The 27,334-nt window shown below is 33.6% G+C and overlaps 1 pseudogene; it reads left to right on the top strand.

Annotated features, from left to right (window-relative positions):
- Positions 1-27,334, top strand: part of LOC149538419 (putative sucrose-phosphate synthase 2) — an 84,318-nt pseudogene that overhangs the window by 24,480 nt on the left and 32,504 nt on the right.

Below are 27,334 nucleotides of genomic sequence, written 5' to 3' on the forward strand. Positions count from 1 at the left end.
GCTTGGCTTCAAATGCTGATTCAATGTTCTTGGAAGCTGGAACATAGTTGTCAAAGTTGTCTAGTTCAAATGCAATTAATCTTCCAACTATGGCCTCTAGGTTTATCTTATGATTTTATTCACATCTTCTTTCTTGAATTACAGAGACTCTGATTGCATAAATGGGAAGTAGAGTTCTGAGAACTTTACTTATAACTGTCTCTTCCTTGATATCTCCTCTAGATGCTTTGATTGCACTGACACATGTTTTGACTCTTTCAACATATTTTGCAATGTTTTCATCCTCTCTCATTCTCATTTGATCAAATTTTCCTCTCAAACTTTCTGCTTTGGCTCTTTTAACATTATCATCTCCTCCATAGATCTCTTTTAGCTTTTCCCACATTTCAAAAGTAGATTTGCAGTCCTTGATATCATCAAATTCTTCATAACTCAGAGCAGATTCTATATCCATCATCATAATGTTGTGGGTCTTCTTTTCAGCAATATCATTGATAGATAGTGTACCAGCTGGTTCTGCATATTTTTCATCGAGGTATTTTAGTCCTGTGTCTCCAACAGAAGCTAGATGAAGTCTCATCAACCCTTGCCATGCTGAGAAGTTGTTCCTGTTAAGTCTTGGAATTTCTCTTTTATAAGAAATCCTGATCTTTGGCTTAGATCCTTGAAATCTTATCCTGCAAGCACCAAAATCTCTTATACCAATTGTTGGAAATAGAGATGGAGTTACTGAGAGGGGAGGGGTGAATCAGTTACCACAAAAATAAATCCACAGATCCTTAGATGTCTTAAAATATAGTTGTTGCTAACACTCGGTAGCCACACAAATAAATGTTGAAACTTGATAGATGTGTTGTTAACTTATTAAGCATTTAAAGTGATTAACATGCATGCATAAAGGAAATAATATGAACACAAGAGACACCAGATTTAATGTGGAAACCCAATATGGGAAAAACCACCTTGTAACTAGTCACCAATTTTCACTCTTCTGAAGTAAGCCCTGTTAGGAGCCAACCCTGTTAAAGGTTACAAAAAATACTATTAGGTGTGACCCTGTTAGAGGATTTAATCACCTTGTAAGGAATGGCCTGGTTGGAAATCTTAAGAACAATTCAACTAAATTGTCACCTTGTTAGAGGATTTACAAAATGGCTATTAAACCAACTCTGTTAAGAGATTTTGAATCACTATTACAATGATTAGAAAGAAACAATGAAGTGATCTAAAATATATGCAACTTATCTTTGCTGAATACAAATCTTTGTTCTGCTTCACTAGATCCTCACTGATTGAATACAACTTTACAGCTCCATAAGGATATCTAATCCTTCCACAACATTCGCTCATTCTATTTACATCCATACATTTGCACTCTTATGCATCCACACTCTTACATATTCATTAATTCACAATTTGACCTTTCATATATACCTTACAGATTGTCAAGTCGACTCAAATACAAGTTACAACAACTGAAAAACATTAAATTAGTCGGCTGCAAACATTGCACCAAACAATTAAACTTAATTCTTTAGAACAATAAAATTCTTCGCTGCCCGACCCAGCTTGGTGACCACTACTCCAGAATGGTTTCCCCAATGTTAACCAAGTGAAGCTTGGTAAACACTACAAACCTTGCAACTTTATTTGGAGACCGAGTTAACTTGGTAAACACTGACCTTCCTTCGCTTACCGAGTGATCTCAGTAAAAGCTAACTTTCTCTTCGATGACTGAGTGAACTTGGTAGACATTTTCTTTCCCTTTTTTCACCTTGGGAGCTCGATTAACATTAACTTTTTGCTACAAAATCCTTTGATGCCCGAGTGAGCTCGGTAAGAGCTAACTTACTGTGTAATGTTCAGGAATGCTCGGTAGTCACTATAAATTGCTTTGCTAACCATCTGAGCTCGATAGACTCTATTTGATGGCTGATATGACATTTTTATAACATCAATGACAATACACAATTAACAATTGTATCCAACACAAAGCTCTATTGTTTCTCTCTAATAATTGTATCAGTCTAGGGTAAATCCTTTGGATTAAGGTTGACCTAATAGTCATTTTCAAATCGTTTAACCAAGTGGCATTCCAAGTGATGGCCTAAAGTCCTCTAACAAGGCTCACTTCTAATAAGGTGATTGAAATCCCTTAACTGGGTCACATTTAACAGTGTGTATTGTAACCTTTAACAGGGTTGGCCTTTCACAGGGCATCACTTCAGAAGAGTGAAAAGAAGTAGCATGTTGCTAGTGATTTTTCTCAAATTGGGTTTCCATGTAAATCATTGCATCAAGTGTGTTGATGAATATGTTGTGTTTCATGCTTTACATTTATACAAATTTATTTGACAGTGACATACAACTTTTAATGATTGCAGAATGGATGTGTGCATGGGTATGAATGTTTTATGGGTTCACTAAGTTGTGAAAAGTTCTATTTCTACATTTGGACCTTGGAGAACTGGTTCACCCCCCCTCTCAATTATTCTAAAGTATTCCAACAATTGGTATTAGATCCATCTACTTAAGAAGACTAGTTTCAAGGTACTAGAAGCATAAAGATCGAGATGTCTAAAAGAGAAGTACCCAAGCTCAATAGAGATAACTTTCCTGCATGGAAAAGTTTGATGAAGCTACACCTTGGAGGACTTGGAGATCATGCACAATCTACCATTTTAGTAGAACATGTTGATCCAGTCCGAGCCCTAACTACTAAAGATATGAAGAAGAAGAAAAAACACAACTATGTGATGTTGGAGATTGCCTTTGCCCTAAGCTATGCCAAATTTTATGATGTTAAAGATTGTGACATTACAAAGAAAATGTGGGATGCCCTACACACTATCTATGGAGGAGACAAAAATTTCAAAGAGCCAAATCTGAGAGTCTCAAAGGTAAGTTTGACGATATGAGAATGGAAGGTAAAAATATTGCTCAATATGTTGCTAGAATTAAAGAAGTTGTTAGTGCAATAAGAGGAGCTTCTAGTCACATAGATGATGATACTGTGCTAAGTAAAGTCTTGAGAACATTACTGTCTATTTATGCTAATAGATTTTCTGCAATTCAAGAACTGAGATGTATTCCAGGAAATGATCTAACTCTTGAAGGTTTGGTAGGTAGACTCATTGCTTTCGAGCTATCTAACTTTGATAATTACAAACCTGAGAGTCTTGAATCTGCTTTCAAAGCCAAGTTGTTATTGAAGGACTTTAATGAGGTGAAGTAGAAGAAGAAGAAGAAGAGAAAGATAAAATATGTATCTAGTGACAATGATACAGATGAGGAAGATGTTGAACAATTGGAAGCACTACTAGCAAGAAGATTTCACAGAGCTAAAGGCAAGTTCAAAGGTAAGTTACCCATCATTTGTTTCAATTGCAATGAGGTTGGTCATATTGCTGCAAGATGTATAGAAGGAGAACTATAGAGATAGAAACAAGTACAAGAATAGAAGAGAAGATGACAACAAAGATTATAGAGACAAAGGGAAGAAGTCATGCTACATTGCTGAAGAGGAAACCAAGGATGATTTTGATGAACATGATGATAAAGTGGTGTATGTTGCAATGAAGGATGAATTTGATGAAGATGAGGCAACTACACTTGTGACTTGTGTGAACAAAAATGATAGATGGATCATTGATAGTGGATCGTCACATCATATGACTAGAGACAAAAGTAAGTTCATTACCTTGAATTGTTATGATGGAAATAGTGCAAGATTTGGTAATGCTGCACCATGTTTGATAAAATAAAAAGGTTCTATGAAACTCATAGACAAGATTTCACGTGACAATGCTTACTATGTTGAAGGACTAAACTATAACTTGTGGAGTGGGTCACAATTGAATAATTTGGGATGCAAGGTTGAAAATGGAAACAAGAAGGATAAGATAAATGACACAAATGGGAAATTGATTGGAAAAGGTGATCAAACTAGAAGTGATCATTCTATCTTGATATAGAGGACGCTACTTGTCTTGTTGAAAAATTTGATAATGTATGGCTATGGTAGAAGAGGTTATGTCATGTTAATTTTGATAGCTTGGTTAGTATCAGTAACATGAAGAAAGTTAGAGGTTTTCCTAAGTTGAAGAAACCTAATAATGTAGTGTGCAAACAATGGCATCTAGGAAAAATGACAAAGTCAAGCTTTAAGAGTATAGCTTATACCTCTAAAGAAATACTAGAGATCATTCATACTGACTTGTGTGGACCAATTGAAGGGCAAAGCTATAGAGGAGATAAGTACATAATGCTATTTGTTAATGATAATTCTAGGATGATGACAGTTATGTTTTTGAAACAAAAATCTGATGCTTTTCAAATGTTTAAGTGGTACTTGGAAAAAGTTGAGAAAGAAATAGGTAAAAGTTTGAAATTCTTGAGATCAACTAGAGGAGGAGAATTTACATCAAATGAGTTTGAGATGTTCTGTAATGACAGAGGAATCAAAAGATAGACATCTACCCCTAGGACCCCTCCACAAAATGGGATTGTTGAAAGGAGAAATAGTTCTATAATGGATTGTGCTAAAACACTTATGGTGGAGAAGAATATTGTTTTGAAATACTGGAGAGAACCTGTAAAAATTGTTGTATATACCTTGAACCGTGTGCAAATAATGAAAGGTACTCATTCAACACCTTTTAAACTATAGTATGGATATCCACCCAATGTAAAATACTTTAAGGTATTTAGAAGTAAGTGTTACATTCTTAAAGATGTTAGGAATGGAATACTAGATGAAAAAATTGAAGAAGGTATATTCCTTGGCTATTCTATAAGAAGTAAAGCTTATAAGTGTTTGAATACTAATGCTAACAAAATTGTGGAAAGTGAAAATGTGAATTTTGATGAATTTATAGAAATACATGAGGCTGAACCCATGAAAGAACTAGAAGAATACAAATCATTTGTATACTTTTATGAAGGAATACCTACTAAATAAGATGCTACAAATCAAGTTAAAAACCAATAGCAAGTTTCAATAACTACCGAGTTACATCCTGTGAATGCCGAGTTACATTTAGGAACTAAGTTGCATTCAGATGCCAAGTTACAGAATGAAGTGGGTGCACATTTTGATTCTAAGATTAGTACACATGAAAGAGATGCTAAGATACCTAACAAAGAGATACACAATGATTCTGAAGCTTAAAGACAAAATGAAGAAATAAGAACTGAGCTAAGTTTGTCTAAATATGTTAAAAGACATCATCCTATTCATCAAATCATTGGAGATAGAGATGCTAGAATAATGACAAGAAATAAATTGAGAAGTGAATCAGACTTGTTAAGCATGAAGTGGCCCAAAACAATGAAAGATGCATTAGAAAATGTGGACTAGTACAAAGCCATGGAAGAAGAGATTGAACAAATAGAGAAGAACAAAACTTGGAGTCTAGTTCCTAGACTAGAAGACAAGAATTTGATTGGCACCAAGTGGGTATTCAGAAAAAGGTAGATGAAAATGGTGAAGTCACAAGAAACAAAGCAAGATTAGTTTTCAAAGGATATGCACAAGAAGAAGGAATTGATTGTGGGGAGACATTTTCTCCTGTTACTAGAATGGAAGGAGAAAGAACTCTACTTGCTTATGCTGCATACAAAGGTTTCAAAGTTTATCAGATGGATGTTAAAGCTACATATTTGAATGGCATAATAGAAGAGGAAGTTTACATAGAATAGCCAAAAGGTTTTTGTTGCTCATTTTTTGCGCCTCGCCAATATTTGAATTTTAAATACTACCCCACCAACGATCACTCCCCCAATTTAATATTATTTTAAAATCCTAGGGATATCAAAAAAAATTAAATGATCAAATCTTATGATATGTTTCTGCGGGCTGCAAGTTCTCCATCATCATATTTGAGGATATCGACGGATGGCACTATGTCGCCATTGAAAGTTGCATGATGTTTTGCATTAGCGACATAGCGCCCTTCTGCTGCGTGTCAGGTGGGTCCCCTTTTCCTTGATTGTTTCTCTGGTGCCGAGTTTTGCCAGTTCTACGATGGGCACTATGGCGCTATCAAAAAATTTGGGCTTCTCGCTATTAGCAACATAGCACCCAGATGGAAAGTGATCCTGCAGCAAGGTTTGAAAATACGGTGGGTCCCAAGTGTGCCCCGTTAGATATCATGATGTGATTTGTCAAACGTGTTGCAGTTGGTCAGTTTTCATTGGCTAAAGATGACTGTGCAAAATGTGGGTCCTGTTTCACTTAGTGGGTCGCAAATGAGGGTTGTTAGACAGGTTGGCACATGGTCGATTCTCATTGGTCGATACACTGATAAGTCAGATCTATCTTGTGCGCCATCAAATCTTCCCCAGATCCACGGTAGGCATTATATCGCTATGGAGAACTACGAGAATTTTAACCATAGCAATATAGCACCTCGGTGATGCGTGGCAAGTGGGTCCATTTCCATCTTGTGGGCCACAGGACGAACAGGTGGTGGCTGAGCTGGCAGATCGATTGGTGCTTGCTTCCCTGCATTCTAAGCTTTGTCAGACCTTCTGACAATGTGGGAAAGAGGGTGGAGGGCATGTGTCCCAGTTGATACCATTTACCCACCCTCACCACAGCTAGGTACTTGATGAACCCTCACCATCCGATGTGATCTGATCCACGATTGGCATTATGGAAAGCTACGAGAATTTTAACGATAGCAACATAGCACCTAGGTGATGCGTGGCACATATGACATAATGGGCTCGCCCTTCTCCAAAGTGATAGTACAGCTCATCCTTGGTGGAAGTTGTCAGATAGGTCATAGTACGGTGGTGATTTTTCATTGGTCCATTCAGCCAGCCCGATGTGCAGTGGTACAATTTTGTGGCTCACCGTAGATCTAAAAGAAGATCCCCGGTAGGTGTTATCTCGCTATGGAGAACTGCGAGGATGTTAACATTAGCGACATAGCACCCTTTTGCCATATGGATCAGTGGGCCCAAAATTTTGAGAGGATAGCGCAGCATTATGATGAGTCTTCACGATCGTCGAATCTAAGGAAATCGATGATTGGCGCTATGTCACCATGGAAAGCTACTCAGAGGACACGCATAGCGACATAGCACCTAGGTGACACGTGTCCTAGTGGGTCCAATGCAGTCAGTAATAGTTAAGTGTTGGCGATTATGTTGTAAGCTGTCGCAGTCAAGTTTTAAAAGGTTGGCGCAGTTAGTAAAGAAAGAGAGTGGTCAACATGGGAAGACATTGCAAGGTGGCAAAAAGAAAGAGGGTTATTGGCCCACGTGGCCCGTTTTGGATGTAGAGTTCGGTTAACTTGCTGACTCTACTGATTCATGCACCAAAAATGATAAGAGATCAGGTTTTCTGCAAGATTTGATATCTATGATCAATCCCAACCATCCAAAAGTGAATACGAGACAAGAAAGAACACTCCACCCCTCCGATCCAACCTATCTACTTGGTCAAAGCACAACTATGGCACCGTTTCTATCTTCTCAAGGCATTATTTGACACAAAAGATCAAATTTTCTTAAGATCCGCATGATTGTCCTTGGCAGAGCCTTGATGGCGATGGTTGCAGGACAGTTTTGGAGGGAAAATCTCAGTTATGCCTGCATTATAAAGGCAAATTTTATAGATTTTGTAAAGGTCGACCCTTCTCTAACTTTTCTCTGTTGTTGCTCTACAATTATAGTGTAAATTCCCTTGTTCCTCTGAACTGCATGATTCTCTATTTTATCTCCTTCAGCCATTGGTATGAAAGTGCAAGAACTCTTTGCCCTCGCCATTGTTTTGTGAAAGTCTATAATCTGCATGACTGTATATCTTTTGGCCTATGAATGATATATAAGTCAATATCTCTTTCCTTGTGTCATTCATCTTGGTTTTCTGATTTGCATGTGGTTATTTGATTAAAGCAAGTCTGAATGTGTATATCCTTAGTTTCATTCTAGTTCAATAGTGCATATATGGGCAAAGATTGGTCTGAACACTCTATTTTGGTGCATCACCTCTTTAGATTAGATTAGGTATATTTGTTTTCATGCTCTCCTTCTCCTTTTTCCTCTCCAAGAGTAGTTAGGTGCACCCTGATAGTAAGAGGAAGCCGACCTTCTTCGGAGACTCAACCTCACAGTTCAAGTCCCATAGCTTGGAGGTTGTTTCCATGTTTCACTAGGTTGTCCTCACACATAGGCTTTGGACAAGGGTGAAAACCTAAGTGAGAACAATTTTGTTGATGATAAAAATAAGAATATGATATGTAGATTGCACAAAGTTCTATATGGTTTGAAGCAAGCACCAAAAGCATAGTATGAGAGACTTCATACTTATCTTGTGAAGATTGGATTTGAAATGGCTAATGATAACAAAAATATACACATAAAGATAGAGAAAGGAAAAGGTATTTTGTTATCTAAAACATTTGTTGATGATATCATATTTGGAGGTCAAGATGCTTTATGTAAGGATTTTACAAATTAGATGAAGCAAGAATTTGAAATGCCTATGTTTGGAGAAATCAAAATTTTTGTGGGATTGCAAGTATATCAGATGAAATATGGTATCTACATCACTCAGTCAAAGTATGTCAAAGAAATATTAAAAACTTTTCGATTAGAAGATTCCAAACTAGTAAGTACACCTATGGTGGTAGGACACAAATTGTCAAAGAATAATGATTATGCTGAAGTGAATCAAACATTATAAAGGTCTATGATTGGAAAATTACAATATGCAGTACATAGTAGACTTAATATTGCATTATCTGTAGGGATAGTTGCAAGATTCTCTGCTAATCCTAGGGAGAATCATTTAATGGTTGTAAAGAGAATAATGAGATATCTGAAAGGAACAAAAGAGTTTGGTCTATACTACAAGAAGAATGAAAAGTTTGATCTAAGAGCCTACACTGATGCTGATTGGGATGGAAAAATTGATGATAGAAAGAGCACCAGTGGAGGAGCATTTTTCTTAGGCAAGAGACTAGTTACATGGACTAGCAAGAAACAAATTTGTACTTCACAATCTACTACTGAGGGTGAATGTGTTGTTGTTGCTATAATCTACACTAACATTGTATGGATCAAATAGCTACTCAAAGGAATGAAGAAAGAGATCATAGAACTAGTGATACTTTATTGTGATAATACAAGTTCTATCAATATATCAAAGAATCCAGTGATGCACACAAAGATAAAGCACATTGCAATCAAGTATCATACTTAAGAGAATTAGTTCAAGACAAAGAGGTGAAGATGGAATATGTTAACTCAAAGGAAAAAATTGCTAATATCTTTACAAAACCATTACCTAAGGATGCCCATGACTATCCAAGAGGTAAAGTACAGGTGATACCCCTATCAAAGGCCATTTAAGTAACAAGAGGACTGCCCTACATCGAACAAGTTGATGTTCATTTAATACAAATTGATGCAATGGATCTTACTTTAGGAGCCACCTAAAGTAATCACAAAATTGAAACTTCAAATCAGTCACAAGCAAGGTGATAGAGGGAGAAGTTGAAGAAATTGAAAAGCTTATATCTACATGTTTTAAGATGAAAAGTTTTTGGTACATGTCTTTGGCATTGTTATCAAAATGGGAGAAAGTACATTAAACTGATCACCATCAGAAAGGGAGATCTACTGACCAAAAAGAGAGAAAGTACATCAAAGAAATAAAATTTAATTAGAGAACAGAGATATTGATCAGAGAGCTAGAATGTATAATCATAGAGGGAGATATTCCTTATAAATATTGAAGGAGAAAGTACAAGAAATTATTGTCAAAGAAGTTGGAGAAGCTACTAATCTTAGAGGAAGATCATATAATTGTCAATGTTGCTGATTAGAAGAAGACACATGAATGATGTGAGAAAGAGGGAGAAATCCTAATCTACCTAGTAAGAGGGAGATATAAGAAGGAAACTAGAGGGAGTTATAAGAAAGAGTTTTGTAACCTAATTAGAAGATGGAAGTTGTTGATAGAGGGATAAATTTTGATACAAGTTCTCTTTTTGGTATTGTCTTACTATTTTAACCTAGTTAGGTTGGTTGAACATGATGTTCATCATTTGATTGACTTGGTTGACCAATTTGGTTTTCCATCAATGCTAAAGAAGGAGATTTTTGAAAACTGATTGAAAAGATCATTATTGAGAGAGGCTATTGAAAGAGGAAGATTGTTGAAGAAAACTATGTGTTTCAATCATTGTTTTATCACTGATGTCAAACCTTCTATTTTCTAGTAAGACAATTTCTTACAAGATTCAAGTACTATCACTTAGTTGATTAATGAAGAGGATTTGATCAATAAGACGTAAAAAAAGCACCTAGAGGAAAGTTTGGGTTATGATTATGTAATGAAGTATAAGGATCAATTAAGATAGTGATGAAATGATGTATTGATAATCTACTTAAGGTTACAAATGTTGGCTACACTAAGAAAGTTTAGAAGAACAAATTACACAAAGTTTGTCTGCCAAGCTTGACTAAGTGGATAGTAGGTGTTGAGCAACGTCAGTACAAGCCAAGTAGAAAGTCAATTGGAGCTAAGTGAAAGCATATTCTAGTGGATACCAAGCAAGATAGTTGATGTCTAGTAAAGTTTAGTTGATGCCAAACATTAGAAATCTTTAATTGATGTCGAGTGATTTTAAGGTTGATATCGAGCAACATAGTATATGTCGAGCATTAGAAGGTTGATAATGTTGAGCTATTGAATTATGTTAAAAATTGAAGATTCATCGAATCTAAGCTGACAAGTTTGTTTTCTTGAAACTTGTGAACTAGGAGGAAGATAAGGTTGATGAGTTGGTGGCACATAATTTGATGTAAACCATTTTGAGGTGAATTCAAATGGATTCTAGGAGAATTTTCTAGAAGAGATACAAGATATGGGGTAGATGCATTGTATCCTACCTAATCTATCAAAATCCTAAATTGGACGATGGAAAATGAGCAAGAAAATATCCAATTTCCTATCTATAGGAATGTCTGGTCATGAAGCAAAGTTGTCATGTACGAGAATCTAAGGAGGAGAAGGAGATAAGGGTTTTTCTTCATCAAGTGACCCAAGAGAAGAGTTTGCAGTGGCATGTTAAGCAAGAAGGCTTAAGGAGATGAATGCTTGAAGGGTGAACAAGCTGTCAAAGCTGTAAAGTATGAAGGCCAAGAAGAATTAAGGACTAAATAGAGATCTATAATCTATAAGAGAATTTATAAGTTGTATCAGATCAAAGCACTACTGTTATGCTCTAACAATTGTATCATTCTAGGGTAAATCCTTTGGATTGATGTTGAACTAATAGTCATTTGTAAATCCTTTAACTGGGTGGCATTCCAAGTGAATGGCCTAAAGTCCTCTAACAAGGCTCACTTCTAACAAGGTGTTTTAAATCCCTTAACCTGGTCACATTTAACAGTGTGCATTGTAACCTTTAATAGGGTTGACCTTTCATGGGGCATCACTTCAGAAGAGTGAAAAGAAGTAGCATGTTACTGGTGGTTTTTCCCAAATTGGGTTTCCACATAAATCATTGTGTCAAGAGTGATGATGAATTTGTTGTGTTTCATGCTTTACATTTCTACAAATTGATTTGATAGTAACATACAAGTTTTAATGATTGCATAATGGATTCATGCATGGGTATGAATGTTTTATGGGTTCACTAAGTTGTGAAAAGTTCTATTTCTACATTTGGACCTTGGATAACTGATTCACTCCCCCTACCCTCTTAGTTATTCTAAAGTATTCCAACACTAGCTTCATTTAGTTTACTTTAAATAAGTCACCCCAAAAAAATTTCATAATAATAAATAAGAAAGGGGATAAGGGACCCCCTTTTCAAATACCTTTTCCATCTCAAAGCAAACTTGAGGGCTATCATTGACCAATACTAAAAGATGGGGTGTTTTAATACAACTTTAGAGCCACTTTATCCAAAGAACCATCCAAGCCAAACTTCTCAAAAAACCTCAATAAAAAACCTCTATCCACCTCATCATATGCTTACTTAATATCCAACTTTACTATCATTTTTCTTGATTTAGTGGTCCTAATTGAATGAATCATTTTGTGAGCAATTATAAACCCTTTATTAATATATCTTTTGGATGATAAATCACTCTGTTCAATAGATATAACCAAGTCTAAGACCCTTTTGGTCTATTTTCCATCACTTTTGATATTACCTTACATATATTATTTCAAAGAGCAATCAACCTAAAATCATCAAAAAACAACACTTCAGTATTCATTGGTACTAGAGCTATGCATGTATTATTTAAATCTCTTTTAAAAAAACCCATTCTTCATTCCTCTTTATGACCTCCTAAACCTCCATTAATATTCCAAAATAATTGAAAGAACAAAGGAAAAAAGCCACCAGGGCCCAGTGCTTTTTCTTTCTCTAGCCCAATTAATGTTTTTTTCACTTCCCCCATTGTTAATACCTCTGTTAACATCCTATTCTAGGCTTCATTCATACAAGATAGAATCAAATTTAGGACATATAACAAATCTACTTCATCATCCCTATTCCTCCTACCTTTCAAAGTAAAATAAGAAATTGTTTCCTTGTTGATCTCTTCCTTCTCACTAAGCAATCTTCTTGAATCATCCTCAATTGCTTTTATTATTATTATGGGTTCTTTTATCTTAGCAGAATTATGGGAAAAAATGTGTTCTAATCTCCATCAATTACCTATGTCTCTTAATCTTTGTCTCCAAAACAACTTTGTCATGGCCAAAACCTCTTCATATTCTTTTCTTAACTATATTTCCAACTCATGATCTTCTTCCCTCATGCCCTTTTCAATCACCTTCTCATATAGAAGAATAAGATATTTTTCCAAATTTATTTTTTGCACAAAAATGTTCTTAATGTGTTCTTTGTTCCAATATTTTAATTTTAATTTCATATATTGGAGCTTCTTAAAGAAAACAAAAGTTTTGTTATCTTTAGATTTTTGAAGCTTTTAGCTTCCACCCTTGTACACAATCCTTAAAACCTTCTTCCCTTAACCACGTTGCTTAAAATTTGATAGGGCATCTATTTGGGGTGGACACTTCTCAAATATGCAATCCTATAAGGAAGTGATTAGAGTTGTATATTGGCACAATCTCAACATCACAAGTCCAATGAGAATTTGCCCAATTTCTTTCCAAAAGGAACCAATCTAAATTATTTTTCTATGTTTAAAAAGTCAAACCTTCTATTGGCCCACATGAATTCCTTTTTTTTAAAGGGAAGATCCACCAAACAATTTTCCATAACAAATTCATTAAAATCCTTTTGACTCTGCTTCTTCCATCCCACCCCTCTAGGCTTATCCTTAGGGCTTATAATTGCATATATATCAGCCCCTAAAATATATACCTCATCCTCCATATTCTTCATTAGCTCCAACAATTTCATCTATAAGGTTCTCTTTTTTGCACTACTATTTGGGCCATATAAATTTACAATAGATAACTACACTCCCAACTATTTTTATGTAACTCTCATCCATTCCCTATTTTGAGCCTAGTTTACTAATGTCATTCACATTGTTTCATCTTCCCACAAAACCCCTAAACCATCTAATGCTCCTTGTTCTCCCATTAAAATAAATTTTCATCTACTAAAAACTCTTCCAAATCACTCAATATCATGATCTTTCACCTTAGTCTCTTTTAATAAAACAAAATATGGTCTCACTTGATCAAAAAATCTTTTGATCAAGAAAATCTTGTCATGGGAATTTCAACCCCTGACATTCCATGAATGTAACCTCATGGTTATCAAGAAAAGGAATAGTCTTTTACTAGTATCGATTTGCTTTGTCCAAAAGTGCTCCCTACTTTCAATAGAAAGGAATGGTTTGATTTTATACCCCTCTCCCATTTCTCCCCCACCTTGACTTTATTTTCCTTTATTTATGATTTGTCTAAAAAAATTTGGTACTTACACCTTGTTAGTCTCCCACACAAAAATTATTCTTGTCATTGCCCTTTCAATTCATAGTAGGAGCTTGAATCTTCTCTAAATCCACTTGAATCCCTTACATAATCAAATTAAATGGCTAATTCATGCATTATGGATATTTAGATGTCCTTTGTTTCATTCTCCATGAAGTTTGAGGGTAGCTCAACTGATACGCTAACCCCATTTTCACTATCTCTACGATGATTTTCCATTGCATCCTCTGATTCCTCCAATCTTCTTGACCAAACATTCATATTGTCACTCCCTAACTATTCATCAATGTTCTTTACTTAGGGGTTTTGATTTTCAACTTTTGCAACATAACCCTATTCCTCTAGGTCTACATTCCACAATTCCTCTATTTCAATGGAAATTTAGGAAAACTCCTGCTCCTTTTCCATATTTTTTCTTGATTTTGTTTCCTCTGTATCAAAGTTGAAACCCTCCATTATTATATTCTACTATGCCATTTTTGTGTTACCCACACCTACTTTGAGGAGCATGTTCCTCTCTAAAAATTATATCAATGGTTTATTTTTTATTTGATCAACTAACCTTTATCAACAACCTTGCTTCCATCATAGCTTCTTCTTGCTCCATTAATTTTTCCAAGCTTCTTGAAATTCCCCTTTCCTTCTCTTGTTTCCACTTCTCTTTAAGATAAATTAGTATTGTTGGAAATATTAGAGGAGTAACTGAGAGGGGAGGGGTGAATCAGTTACCACAAAAATAAATCCCGAATCCCTTAGATGTTAGTACAAAATAAAATCTAAAAATTGAACTCTGTTGATGCTTAATAAACACACAAAAAAATGTTGTAACTCGGTAAACACTAAAAATACTCGACAAATACTTAACATGAAAATAATGAGATATTGTGTGTAATTACTATTACTTTAATCTAGGTGCAAACATATCAGAGAAATAGCATGAACACATTTGACACCAAGATTTAACGTGGAAACCCAATTTGGAAAAAAATTGTCAATTGCAACTAGTTACTAATTTTCACTCTTCTGAAGTGAGTCCTGTTAGGAGCCAATAGTGTTAAAGGTTACAAAACTCACTATTAGGTGTTACCCTATTAGAGGATTTAATCACCCTATTAGGAGTAGCCTTATTAGAGGTCTTTAGACAATTTAATAGAAATGTCACCTTGTTAGAGAATTTACAAATAGTTGTTAAGACAACTTTGTTAAGAGATTTAGATCACTACTATAATGGTTAGAGAGTAACAATGACATGACCTAATTTCTGATGCAACTAAATTCCTAATTATAGATCTCAATTATGGCTTGTATACTTTATCGTTCTTGACCGAATGTGTCTTTTCAACTTCACAAGGATTTTCTGCTTATCCTTTTTATTCACTTCCTCTTAGCATCTTTAGATCTTCAATTATCTTCCATGCATTCACTCTTCTAAATCTCAACTTTGACCTTATATTTATATCTTTCATATTGTTAAGTTAGCTAGAATATAACTTAGAATAATTAATATTCATCTCCTCAATTGGCTAGAGCCAACAATCAATTCAATTGAACTTAATATGCCAAAATAAGAAAATCCTTTATTAGTCAACCCTGTTCGGTAGACACTAACTTAGAAATTATTTTCTTATGTTAACTAATTAAACTCGATCAACACTACATATTTGAAAAGTTCCTTTTGTAACTGAGTGAGCTTGGTTAACACTAGTTTCATCCAACATTTCCTTCATTAACTGAGTGAGCTCAATTAACCCTCAACTTTCACAAAATTTCCTTTGATGCCCAAGTGAACTCAATAGATATTGCCTTCTGAAGTAGATAGACTCTGGAATTCTTGTTAGAAATAGAAAACTATCTTTAATGCCTAAGTGAGCTCAACATACACTGACTGGAAATGATATGACATTTTGTGTAACATCAAAGTTAATGCACAATTAATCAATTATTTCAACAATCTCCCTCTTTGGAATTGATGGCAACACAACATGTCATAACATAATGAAATTTTTAGAGTAAGAATAAATTAAGGAATTATCCTTAGTTTCATTCTGATTCTCATCCATGAGAACTCCGTCTATCAGTTTGAACTCTTTCTACCTTTAGTTTCTCCCTCTATCTAAAGACTTCTTGTCTGCTACAACTTCTTCTGCCTTTGATATCAAACCAAGTTCATTCTCGCCTTTTACATCTCTTTGCAAAATTTCTATGAGACATGATAGAAAACTTCTCTTTGACATCTCATGCCAAAAACAATAAACAATAAATATCAATGTACCTCAAGTACTGATTCATTTTCCATATGCCTTTGTCAATACTGCACCAATTGATTAATCTTCAATATGCTCTAGTTGAAGAATCACTAAACTTCATTTAGTGAGGTTCAGATAGGGGAATGACCCCTAGCTTACCTCTTAGATACAAAAATGCATCCTTAGGTAATGGCTTGGTGAATATGTCTACAATTTGTTCTTTTGTATTTACATATTCCAATCTGACTTCTTTATCTTGTACTAATTCTCTTAAGAAATGATATTTATAGCAATGTATTTTTTTTGGTATGCATCACTAGATTCTTTGATATATTGATTACACTGGTGTTATCACAGTATATAACTACTGGATCCTTGATTTATATCTTAATTCCTACCAACAGTTGTTTGAACCAAACAATATTAGAATAATTGACTATTGCTACCACATATTCTGCCTCTATTATGGATCGAGAGATATAATTATATTTCTTGCTTTTCTAGTACACAAGTCTTTTACCAAGAAAGAATGCTCCACCACTAGTGCTTTTTCTATCATCAATACTTCCTGCCCAATCATCATCTGTGAATACTTTTAAATCCAAATTGCCTCCTATTTTGTACCATAAACCATATTCTTCAATAACTTTAAGATATCTCATGATTATTTTAATTTCCATCATGTGATTTTCTTTGAGATTTGCTAAAATCTTACCACTATACCAACTACTAATGTAATATCAGGCCTTGTGTACACTACATACTAAAATTTTCCAATCATTGATCTATATGTGGTTTGACCTACCTCTTTTGAATCATCATTTTTGGAAATTTTATGTCCATTAGACATAGGGTTCCTATAGGTCTTGAATTTTCCATACCAAATTTCTTTAGTATTTCATTGATATATTTAGATTGAGTAATGCAACTACCATCTTTCTTCTGCTAGATCTACAATCCAACAAAGAATTTTATCTCTTCAAACATAAACATCTCAAATTATTTGCTCATTTCTTCTAAAAATGCTTTGCACAAGTCATCATTTCCTATGAATAAGGTATCATCAACAAATATTTCTACCAACACAATCTTCTTGTCTGGTCCTTCTTTAATATATAGACTTATTGCTATCATTTATTCTTTCAAAACCAATCTGTACCTAGTAGTTATGGAGTCTTTCATACCAAGCTTTGAGAGCTTGCTTGAGACCATATAATTCCTTGTGTAATTTGTAGACCATGTCCTTTTTGCGAGGATGTATAAAACCTTTAGGTTGTTCAATGTAGACTTCCTCATCAAGAATTCCATTCAAGAATGCATATTTTACATGCATTTGATAAACTTTAAATTCTATGTGAGCTACATAAGCTAGTAAAGTTCTAACACCTTCTAATCTTGCAATAGGAGAAAAAGTTTCACCATAATCAATACCTTCTTCTTGAGAATATCCTTTACGTACCAACCTTTCTTTGTTCTTGGAAAATTTTCCATCTTCATCTACCTTATTTCTGAATACCCATTTTGTGCCAATTATATTTTTATCCTTGGGTCTAGGAACAAGAATCCAAGTGTTTTTTTACTCTATGTGTTCTATTTCTTCATTCATTACTTCAATCCAACTTTCATTATCCAAAACATCTTTAACATTTCTAGGTTCAAATTCAACAAGTAAACATGTACCTTTTAATTTGTTTCTTGTTATTGTTCCATTTGATTTGTCTCCAATGATCTGATCAAGCGCATGATGTCTTCTGACATATCTTGCTAGTATAGGTTCTTTGGATTTAGAATTTTTTTTACTAATTTCTTCATGAACTTCAATATTAAGCTCAAGTCCCACTGTCTGTGACTCGGGTCATTAGACTCAATTTGCTCTAGTAATAGCTCAATAGCTTCTAACTGTGACTTAGGTCCTTTAGACTGTGACTCAAGTTTCACTAATTGTAACTCAATATCTTTTGGAGATTTTGAGGACTTGAGAGGTGAAGCATCTTGTCTACTAGATAGATTTGGCAGGGTATCAAGTTCATAGTAAACAAATCTTCTATAATCCTCAAGCTCTTTGTTGCTTTCTTCTTCACTCTTTTATACAAACTCATCAATTTTTGCATGTGCACTTTCTATGATTTTTTGAGTAGACAAATTCAAACATTTGTATGCTTTACTTTTGCAAGAGTATCCTAGAAATAGGCCTTCATCACCTTTGACATCAAATTTACCTTTTGTAAATTATTTCAGGATATAACATTTTCTACCAAATACTTTCAAGTAACTTACATTAGGTTTGTAGCCATACCATAGTTCATAAGGAGTTTGATTTGAGTATTTCTTCAATTGTACTCTATTCAAGGTATGTACTATAGTGTTGATTGCTTGCTTCCAGTATTTGATTGCAACATTCTTTTCTACGATCAGTGTTCTTGCACAATCCATGATGGATCTATTCCTTCTTTCAGCAATACCATTTTGCTAAGGTGTACCAGGGGTTGATACTTGTCTTTTAATTTCTTTTTCAATGGAAAATTCATTGAATTCATTGGAAATGAATTCACCACCTCTGTTTGATCTCAAACATTTCAACTTCTTTCCAGTTACTTTTTCTACTCTTGCCAAATACCATTTGAATTTTTGAAAAGCTTCAAATTTTTCTTTTAGATACATTACAGTCATCATTCTAGAATAGTTATCAACAAAAAAATTGAACAACTTATCTCCACTGTAACTCTCTATTCCAATAGGTCCACATAATTATATATGCATAGGCTCTAAGACTTCTTCAGAATGATAGTTCTTTCTTTTGAAACTAGTCTTTCCCATCTTACCAATTTGACAGTTTTTGCATAGACCCATATCAGGTTTCCTCAAGCTAGTAATACCTCTTACTCTTCTATTTTTTCTTATTTTAACTAGATTATCAAAGTTTACATGACATAATCTATTGTGCCATAACTAGCTTTCTTCTACTTGAGCAATAAAACATGAACTTTTCTAAGATCTAGATAGAATAGGTTAACCTTTGTTTGTTTGCCAGATCCAACCATATTTCCTTTTCCATCCAATAGTTTGGCCCTTCCATTCATAAAATCTACCTTGAATCCAATGTTATTCAACTATGCCACACTCAATAGATTATGCTTTAGTCCTTGAACCCAATAATCATTATCACATATAAGCTCATTGGTCAATGAGATATATCCTTTTCCTTTTATGCAACAAGGTTCATTATTTCCAAATCTCACACTACCGCCATCATAATATTCCATATGCTCAAACTTTGTTTTGTCTCCAATCATATGATGTGAGTAGCCATTGTCAATAATCCATGTATCATTTTTACTAATATGAGAGATAAGTGCCATCCCATCTCCTTCTTCATCAGATTCATCTTTTAAACAATATATACCATTTCATCTTCATTGCTATCAGAGTCTTTAGCCATAAAACAAGATTTCTTACCTTTTTCCTTGTAGTCCTTGTAGTTTTTGAATTCCTTCTTGCCTTTGTAGTTATTTCATTTCTTTTCATCTTTGTTTTCTATGTTTGTGCACCTTGTAGCAATGTGACCAACTTCTTCACAAGAAAAGAAGATTAGAGGAATCTTACCTTTGTACTTTTCACTGCCTTTGTGGAATATTTCCTTGCAAGTAGGGCTTCAACAACTTCAAGATCACTATCTGAACTCTCTTCTTCTTCTTCTTCACTTCCTAATTGATTAGTGTTTGATTTATTATCTCTTTTCTTAAGTGAGTGTTTGGCTTCAAATGGAGACTCAATACCTTTGGAACAAGGAACATAGTTATCCAACTCAAAGGATGTCAATCTTCCAACTAGAGCATCCAAAGTTATATTGCTATTTAGATCATGTCACATCTCTTGAATAGTAGACACTCTAATTACATAGATAGGAAGAAGGGTTTTGAGGACCTTTCTTACAACTATTTTATCATCAATGTCTCCTCTAGATGCTTTGATCGCACTCACACTTGCTTTGATTCTTCCTACATATTTTGCAAGGTTTTCATCTTCTCTCATCTTCATCTAATCAAATTTTTCTCCAAGACTTTCTACTTTGGCTCTTCTTACATTGTGATCTCCTCCATAGATAGCTTTTAGTTTGATCCACATACTATGAGCTATAGTACAACTTTTGACTTCATCAAATTCAACATAATTGAGAGTAGATGCAATGTCAATCATCATGATGTTATAATTTTTATTTTCAGCAATATCTTCAACTGATAATGTTCTAGTAGGATTCTTGTATTTAGTATCAAGATAATTACAACCTAAGTCACTAATAGTTTCCAAATGTCTCATTAGTCCTTTCCATACACAAAATTGTCTTAGTTTAACTTGGGAATCGCTCTTCTGTAAGACATCCTGATCTTTATCTTAGGTCCTTGAAACCTTCTTTGCAAGCACCAAAAATATTTTATACCAATTGTTGGAAATATAAGAGGAGTAACTAAGAGGGGAGGGGTGAATCAGTTACCACAAAAAAAAAAATCCTAGATCCCTTAGATGTTAGTACAAAATAAACTCCGTTGATGCTTAACAAGCACACAAAAAAATGTTGTAACTCGGTAAACACTGAAAATGCTTGGAAAATACTTAACATGCAAATCTTAAGATATTATGTGTAATTACTATTACTTTAATCTATGTGCAAAAATATAAGAGAAATAGCATGAACACATTTGAGACCAAGATTTAAGGTTGAAACCCAATTTGGGAAAAACCACCAATTGCAACTAGTCATTGATTTTCACTCTTATGAAGTGAGCCCTATTAGGAGCCAACCCTATTAAAGGTTACAAAATACAATATTAGGTGTGACTCTATTAGAGGATTTAATCACCCTGTTAGGAGTGGCATTGTTAGAGGTCTTTGGAAAATTCAATAGAAATGTCACCTTGCTAGAGGATTTACAAATAACTGTTAAACCAACCCTGTTAAGAGATTTAGATCACTGCTACAATGGTTAGAGAGTAACAATGATGACTTAATTTCTAATGCAACTGAATTTCTAATTAGAGATCTCAATTCTGGCTTGTATACTTGATCCCTCTTGATCGAATGTGTCTTTTCAACTGCACAATGATATTCTACTCATCCTTCTAATTTGCTTCCTCTTAGCATCATTAGATCTTCAATTAGCTTCCATGCATTAACTATTCTAAATCTCAACTTTAACCTTATATTTATATCTTTCATATTGTTAATTCAGCTAGAATATTACTTAGAATAATTAATATTCATCTACTCAGTTGGCTAGAACCAACAATCAATTCAATTGAACTTAATATGCCAAAATAAGAAAATCTTTTGTTAGCTGACCCTACTTGGTAACATTAACTCAAAAATGATTTTCCTATGTTAATCAAGTAACTTAGTCAACATTTCATATTAACAAAGTTCCTTTGGTAACTAAGTGAGCTCAGTTAACATTGGTTCGATCCAACATTTCCTTCATTAACTAAGTGAGCTCAGTTAACACTCAACTTCTGCAAACTTTCCTTTGATGCCCAAGTGAACTCGGTAGATAATACCTTTTGAACTAGACAAACTCTAGAATGCTTGGTAGACACAAAAAATGAATCTTCAATGCCTAAGCGAGCTCAACATACACTAACTAGAAATGATATGACTTTTTATGTAACATCAAAGACAATACACAATTAATCAATTGTTTCAACAATTATCTCACCTAACATGTTTTGGACCAAATGTTTACCCTTTATTATCACAAGATAGTTATCCACCTCATGATCTTCACTCAAGAAATATGTATAAAAGTTTAGATCTTCATCTATTAACAAATGTTGTATCCATGTCCCTTAATTTGAGTTAAACTAATTAAATCATATCCAATAGATGATGTCTTGACTTCCATATTGCACAGATCCATGGGAACATTTGGAAGGTCACTTGGTTTCTTTCCTCCATCAATTACACATAAATGCTTGGTTTATTCTCTATTATTTCCAAGGATTCTACATTCCAATATTCTTATGGGAGATTTCTTAACCCTATCCATATTAGATATTCCTTTATTTCTTCCTTGAGTTGATCAAAGTTTATCTTCCATATCTTCAAGTAAAACCTTTTTTCTCTAACATATAAGTGTCATTGGTCACGATAAGTTCTCTATCATGTTCATTCAAGATAATGACCAAATAAAACCCATTCTCTCAGGTTTTCAAACTATTTATTTCACCCCCCTTTTTTTTTTATCAAACTAACTTTCAATATTTAACAAAGTTGTTCATTCCCCTCCCCATTTCAAAAATGGGATGTGGCTCTTTAAATAGGTAATATACTCCAACCATTCTTTCTTATTTATTATTATGGACATCACATTACTTTGAATCTAATTTGAACATACCTTTACTGAAGCCTCCCAGTCCTTCATTGGTTTTAGTCACTAAAACTTCTCTTGTATGTCCCTAAAATTGATCCATCCTCCCAGATTTGTAGATATAAAATATTTGATAACATGATAGCTTAGGGACCCATTTTTGTAACTCCCAAACACATTACCTTCAACTCTAGATCTTTTCTTCTAGTTCTCCAATTGTCTCTATCATTTAATTTCCATTCATAACCTAACCTATCATCTTTCCACCTATTGAAAGGCCACCTATATTTGTCATTATTCTCATATGTTTTCATTGAATGCCTCTAAAACCCTTTCTTACTTTTTTAGTTCATTACTATTTATGCCTTTCATATTTCTATCAATATAGAAAAAAAAATTAGAACCTTGTCCAAAGTGCAGGCACCAAGGGAAAAATATTAGGGAAGAAAACCCCTAGTGTAGCTTGGGACAAATTATCTTGTATACTAGTTGTCCATTACATTTTCATTATCTTGAATAAGGGGTCTTTGAGAAGGCTTTCCTTCTCTTACATCAATAGATAACATTATTTGAAGCTTATACATAAATTGGTGCTTGTAAGATTAAATAATAGCTAGTTATATGATTTTTTAGTAAATTAGATTTTGGACCTTTTGACATATCTTGGTCATGAACATCTATAAGACAAAAACTCAACTCTTTTTGACTAGGATCAGTGTTAGTAGCTTTAAAAAAAAACCTTAAGCTGTTTATAAATAGAAATATCTATTTCTCATGACTCGGTTTCCACACAAGATTTAGTATGTAATTTTCCTATGAACTTTTGATATTGTGATAATATCCAAAGCCTTAATAAATACAATCTAAATTGGGAAGCTACAAATAATATAGCATGCAACATTATCTTTATAAAATGTCTTGGATGTAGTTTGAAAATAAAATGGTGAAATGATTTAATTTCACATTATCTAGAAATCATGAAAAACATCACCATCTAAAATAGAAGATTGTCAACATTCTAATATTCTAATTATAATCTTCCACATTGAACCTTCCTAGAAATACTTCCATTATGATCAACCCCTACATGCTTGATTAAAAATCATTAGCATCCAATAATTTTATAAAAGACAACTATTCCATTCAAACTACTAGAGTGATGGATACACATTGAATGCAATAGAAACATATTCTATACATTTGAAATTCCACAAGGAAACCAAAGACTTCAAGTCATTACTAAGATACACCTATAAAGGTTAAACTTAAAATCAACCTAAGAAAGGGGGGAGATGAGTGGATACTCTTGAAAAAGTAAGATGTACCTAGTAAAGAAGATGAGAAAAGACTAAATTCTAACAAGATACAACTAAGTAGAGAAAGGAAACAAGATCCAAAAGACACAAACAAAGGAGATTGACCAAAATGAGGTTAGATAGATAAGAGACAAATAAGAGAAGTGAAAAAGATATAAAAGGATGAAATGAGACCATAAATGAAGCAAAAGAACAAATGTAAACCCTAAGAAATAATCATACAATCATCCAAATAAAATGCCAAGATGCCTCACTACTTACAAAAACTTAAGTATATTAAGGAGGCTAAATGATTAATATAAAGGTGTTGGAAATATATATGATAAGCTAAGTTACTAAGAGCAAAGGGGTGAATCAGTAACCAATAAAACTTAATCCTTAATTAACGGTTAATCCTTCATGTTTATTCCGGTCTAATTGCATGCATGAATAACTGAAAGCATTAAAATATTCATAACACTTTTTCACACAATATAGTGACCTAGAAACCTTCCAAATAGAAAGTAAAACTAGGGTGGGGATGATACCCACAAGCTTTAGTACTGTAGTATAAAGTTGGTCTGTTAAGGCTTACAATGATCACTTCTAATGATCTTCCCTGTTAGGAGCAATAAGGACTGCTAGGTCCACCTTGCAAAAGGATTTACAAACATGCAATGAAATATGCTCTTGGTAAAGAGATTTACAAAAGACTGTTAAGTCTACCTTGTGAAAGGATTTAATTGATCCACCTGTTAGGATGAAACAGTGGCTGGCCTCTTATCTGTAACTTGGTCTACTGAGTGAGATTCCTGGGTGAACCCACAATACTAGGTACCACTTTTGGGGGACAAAGGAAATTGCGAAATGATTAAAATTTTGCATGTAGAATTTTATGTATGTTCGCCCGAACGTGCTAACTATGTTCGTGTGAACATATAAGCGTGCTATGTTCGTGCGAACATATTAAGTTTAAATAAGGTATGTTCGCATGAACATACCTTGTTAATATGTTCATGCGAACATATTTGTAATGACGATTTTGCAATTAAAATTCCACTTTTCTGTTTGAGATCTTGATAAATTTGCCTTTTTTGTATGTTCGTGCGAACACAAATGATTATAAATATTCGCACAAACACGTTAAATTAAATTTCTAGCTGCCAAATTATTTTTCCCATATATTTGTGTGAACATTTTTTTGCACGACCATATTAGACAAGTTCGCACGAACATTGTGTTCATGCAAACATCTCAAATTACAAATTTTTGGTGTTGTTTTCTGGAGAAAAAATAAAATTGGCTCTTTTGACCCCAAAAATTGAGATTGAATGATCTCCTACTATAAAATAAAAAATGTCAATTTGTGCTACTCAGAGCAAGCTTTCCAATGAATATAATTGTAATACATATTATATTCATTAAGACTTTCAAATATGAGTTTAACTCATTATAGGTTCATTACTGATTTAGCATCAATTGACTTCGACACCTCGGGAAAATTAGTAAATTAGGTCAAATTTTTTTTTGAAAAATATGTAGGAACTAGCTTATTGAGATACCTTTCTATTCAGAAAAAAAAAAGGTTTCTGATAAATTGACTTCAAATTATCTGTGTCAAACAGAATGTATGTCTGAATTATGATTCATGTCACTTCAAAACTTCATAAACTATACAATATTCAACCAAAATGAATCAAACCAAATGCATCCTCTGGATATTGATGTTAGGAATCTAGCACCAAAATAATTACATCATTATCATTTCTAGAAAAAAAGTTATGTGTGTCAAATAGACTGTCACTCTTTAAAAATATTGAATTTTATTATGTACCACTTTTGGAAGGAGATGAAAAATTGACCTAAATAATTTTTTTTTTTAGATTAAAAAATATGGTTACAAAGTAGGAACAGAGTACTCAAAATCATTAGTTTATGTCATCTTGAAATTATTTATAGTTTTCGAGATATAGTCAGTTGAACGTGACGTTTGTTGCAAAAATATTGATTTCAATGTCAAAATTGGTCAAAAAGTGGAACCCATTATTGCAGGATCACCGTCCTTTGAGTGTACTGATCACCTTCCTTTGATAGATAAATCATTGTTGCTCCTTTTACTGCTATAGCCTTTATATTTTGCATCTTCTTTGCTAGTTACACTACATACTTACTTCCAATTAGATGTGATACAATACATTACATATATACCAATCCAATTTACAAATCAACAAAGTCAGCTACAATACAAGTTTACACAAAATACACAAAGTTGGCCACAACTGCAGGAACTTAGGTTCTGAAGACTAGCTCAGTGAGGTTCTGATACTCAACATCTACTATCAATGCTCAACATCATCATGCATTTGATATATGTAGAAGCCCAGTCCATACTAATCACTTCCAAGTAGTTTGAACATGGTTTGCACTGGTGACTTGGTGAACACTATGAAACTTAGCATATAAACTGAATCACTTGATTCACATTTCATAGCTCAATCAATGCTATCACAACAAGCTCAGTATAAACTGAGTCACTTGGTTAACATTGAGTGGCTCAATAAACACTAGATTCACATCACTATAAATGTGAATAAATGCGAACTTAGTAAGCACTACACAACTTGGTTTGAACTAAGGAACTTGGTCAACCTTATGAATCTTGGTTCATATTGTTGATCACCATCATGGTAGAATTTTCTCAACGTAAACTGAATATTATCCCTTGAACTTGGTAGCAACTGTAGAACTCATTAGAGTCTAACATGCTTGGTTAACTCTGTTAACTATACAATATGCTTGCTAGATACTTCCAATATAAATAAGTGTGTGTCACTAATAACAAACCTAACTATTATGTAGATAGATAAGAGAAAAATAAGAGAAGTGTGAAAGATACAAAAGGATGAAATGAGACCATAAATGAAGTAAAAGAGAAAATGTAAACCATAAGAAACAATGATACAGTCATCAAAATAAAATTCCAAGATACCTCACTAATTACAACGACTTAAGTAAGGAGGCTAAAGGATTAATATAAAGGAACTAGTACCATCAAGTCCTTGGTTTACCAAGAATTTTTCTCTTCTATTGTCTTCTCTAAAAATGTGATTGATAGTTAAATTAGGGATGTAAGATAGTGTCATGCCCAAGATTTAACCAGAAAAAAAACATAACCAATTTTTTTTAATTAATTAATTTTTTATTTTAATTATTTATTTATTCGATAAAATATTTAAATTATAACTCTAATTTCTAATAAAAAAAAAAATCAATTTAATTAAATGCATTTCTAATTATTCTCTTATCCCTATACATCATTAGTTAGTAACAACTCCTAAGTACAAACTATACTCAATCTTCTATTAACTAATATTCCTTAGTAGCAAATAATCCTACTACTTAATTATTAACCCTTGTAAACATAATTACAAATAGAACATACCTTATTCCCACATGAGGCCGCATTACATAATATAAATATATCTAT

Source organism: Cupressus sempervirens, chromosome 9, assembly GCF_028749045.1.
Source record: "Cupressus sempervirens isolate cs-2001-9-10 chromosome 9, ASM2874904v1, whole genome shotgun sequence".
Classification (NCBI taxonomy): Eukaryota; Viridiplantae; Streptophyta; class Pinopsida; order Cupressales; family Cupressaceae; genus Cupressus; species Cupressus sempervirens.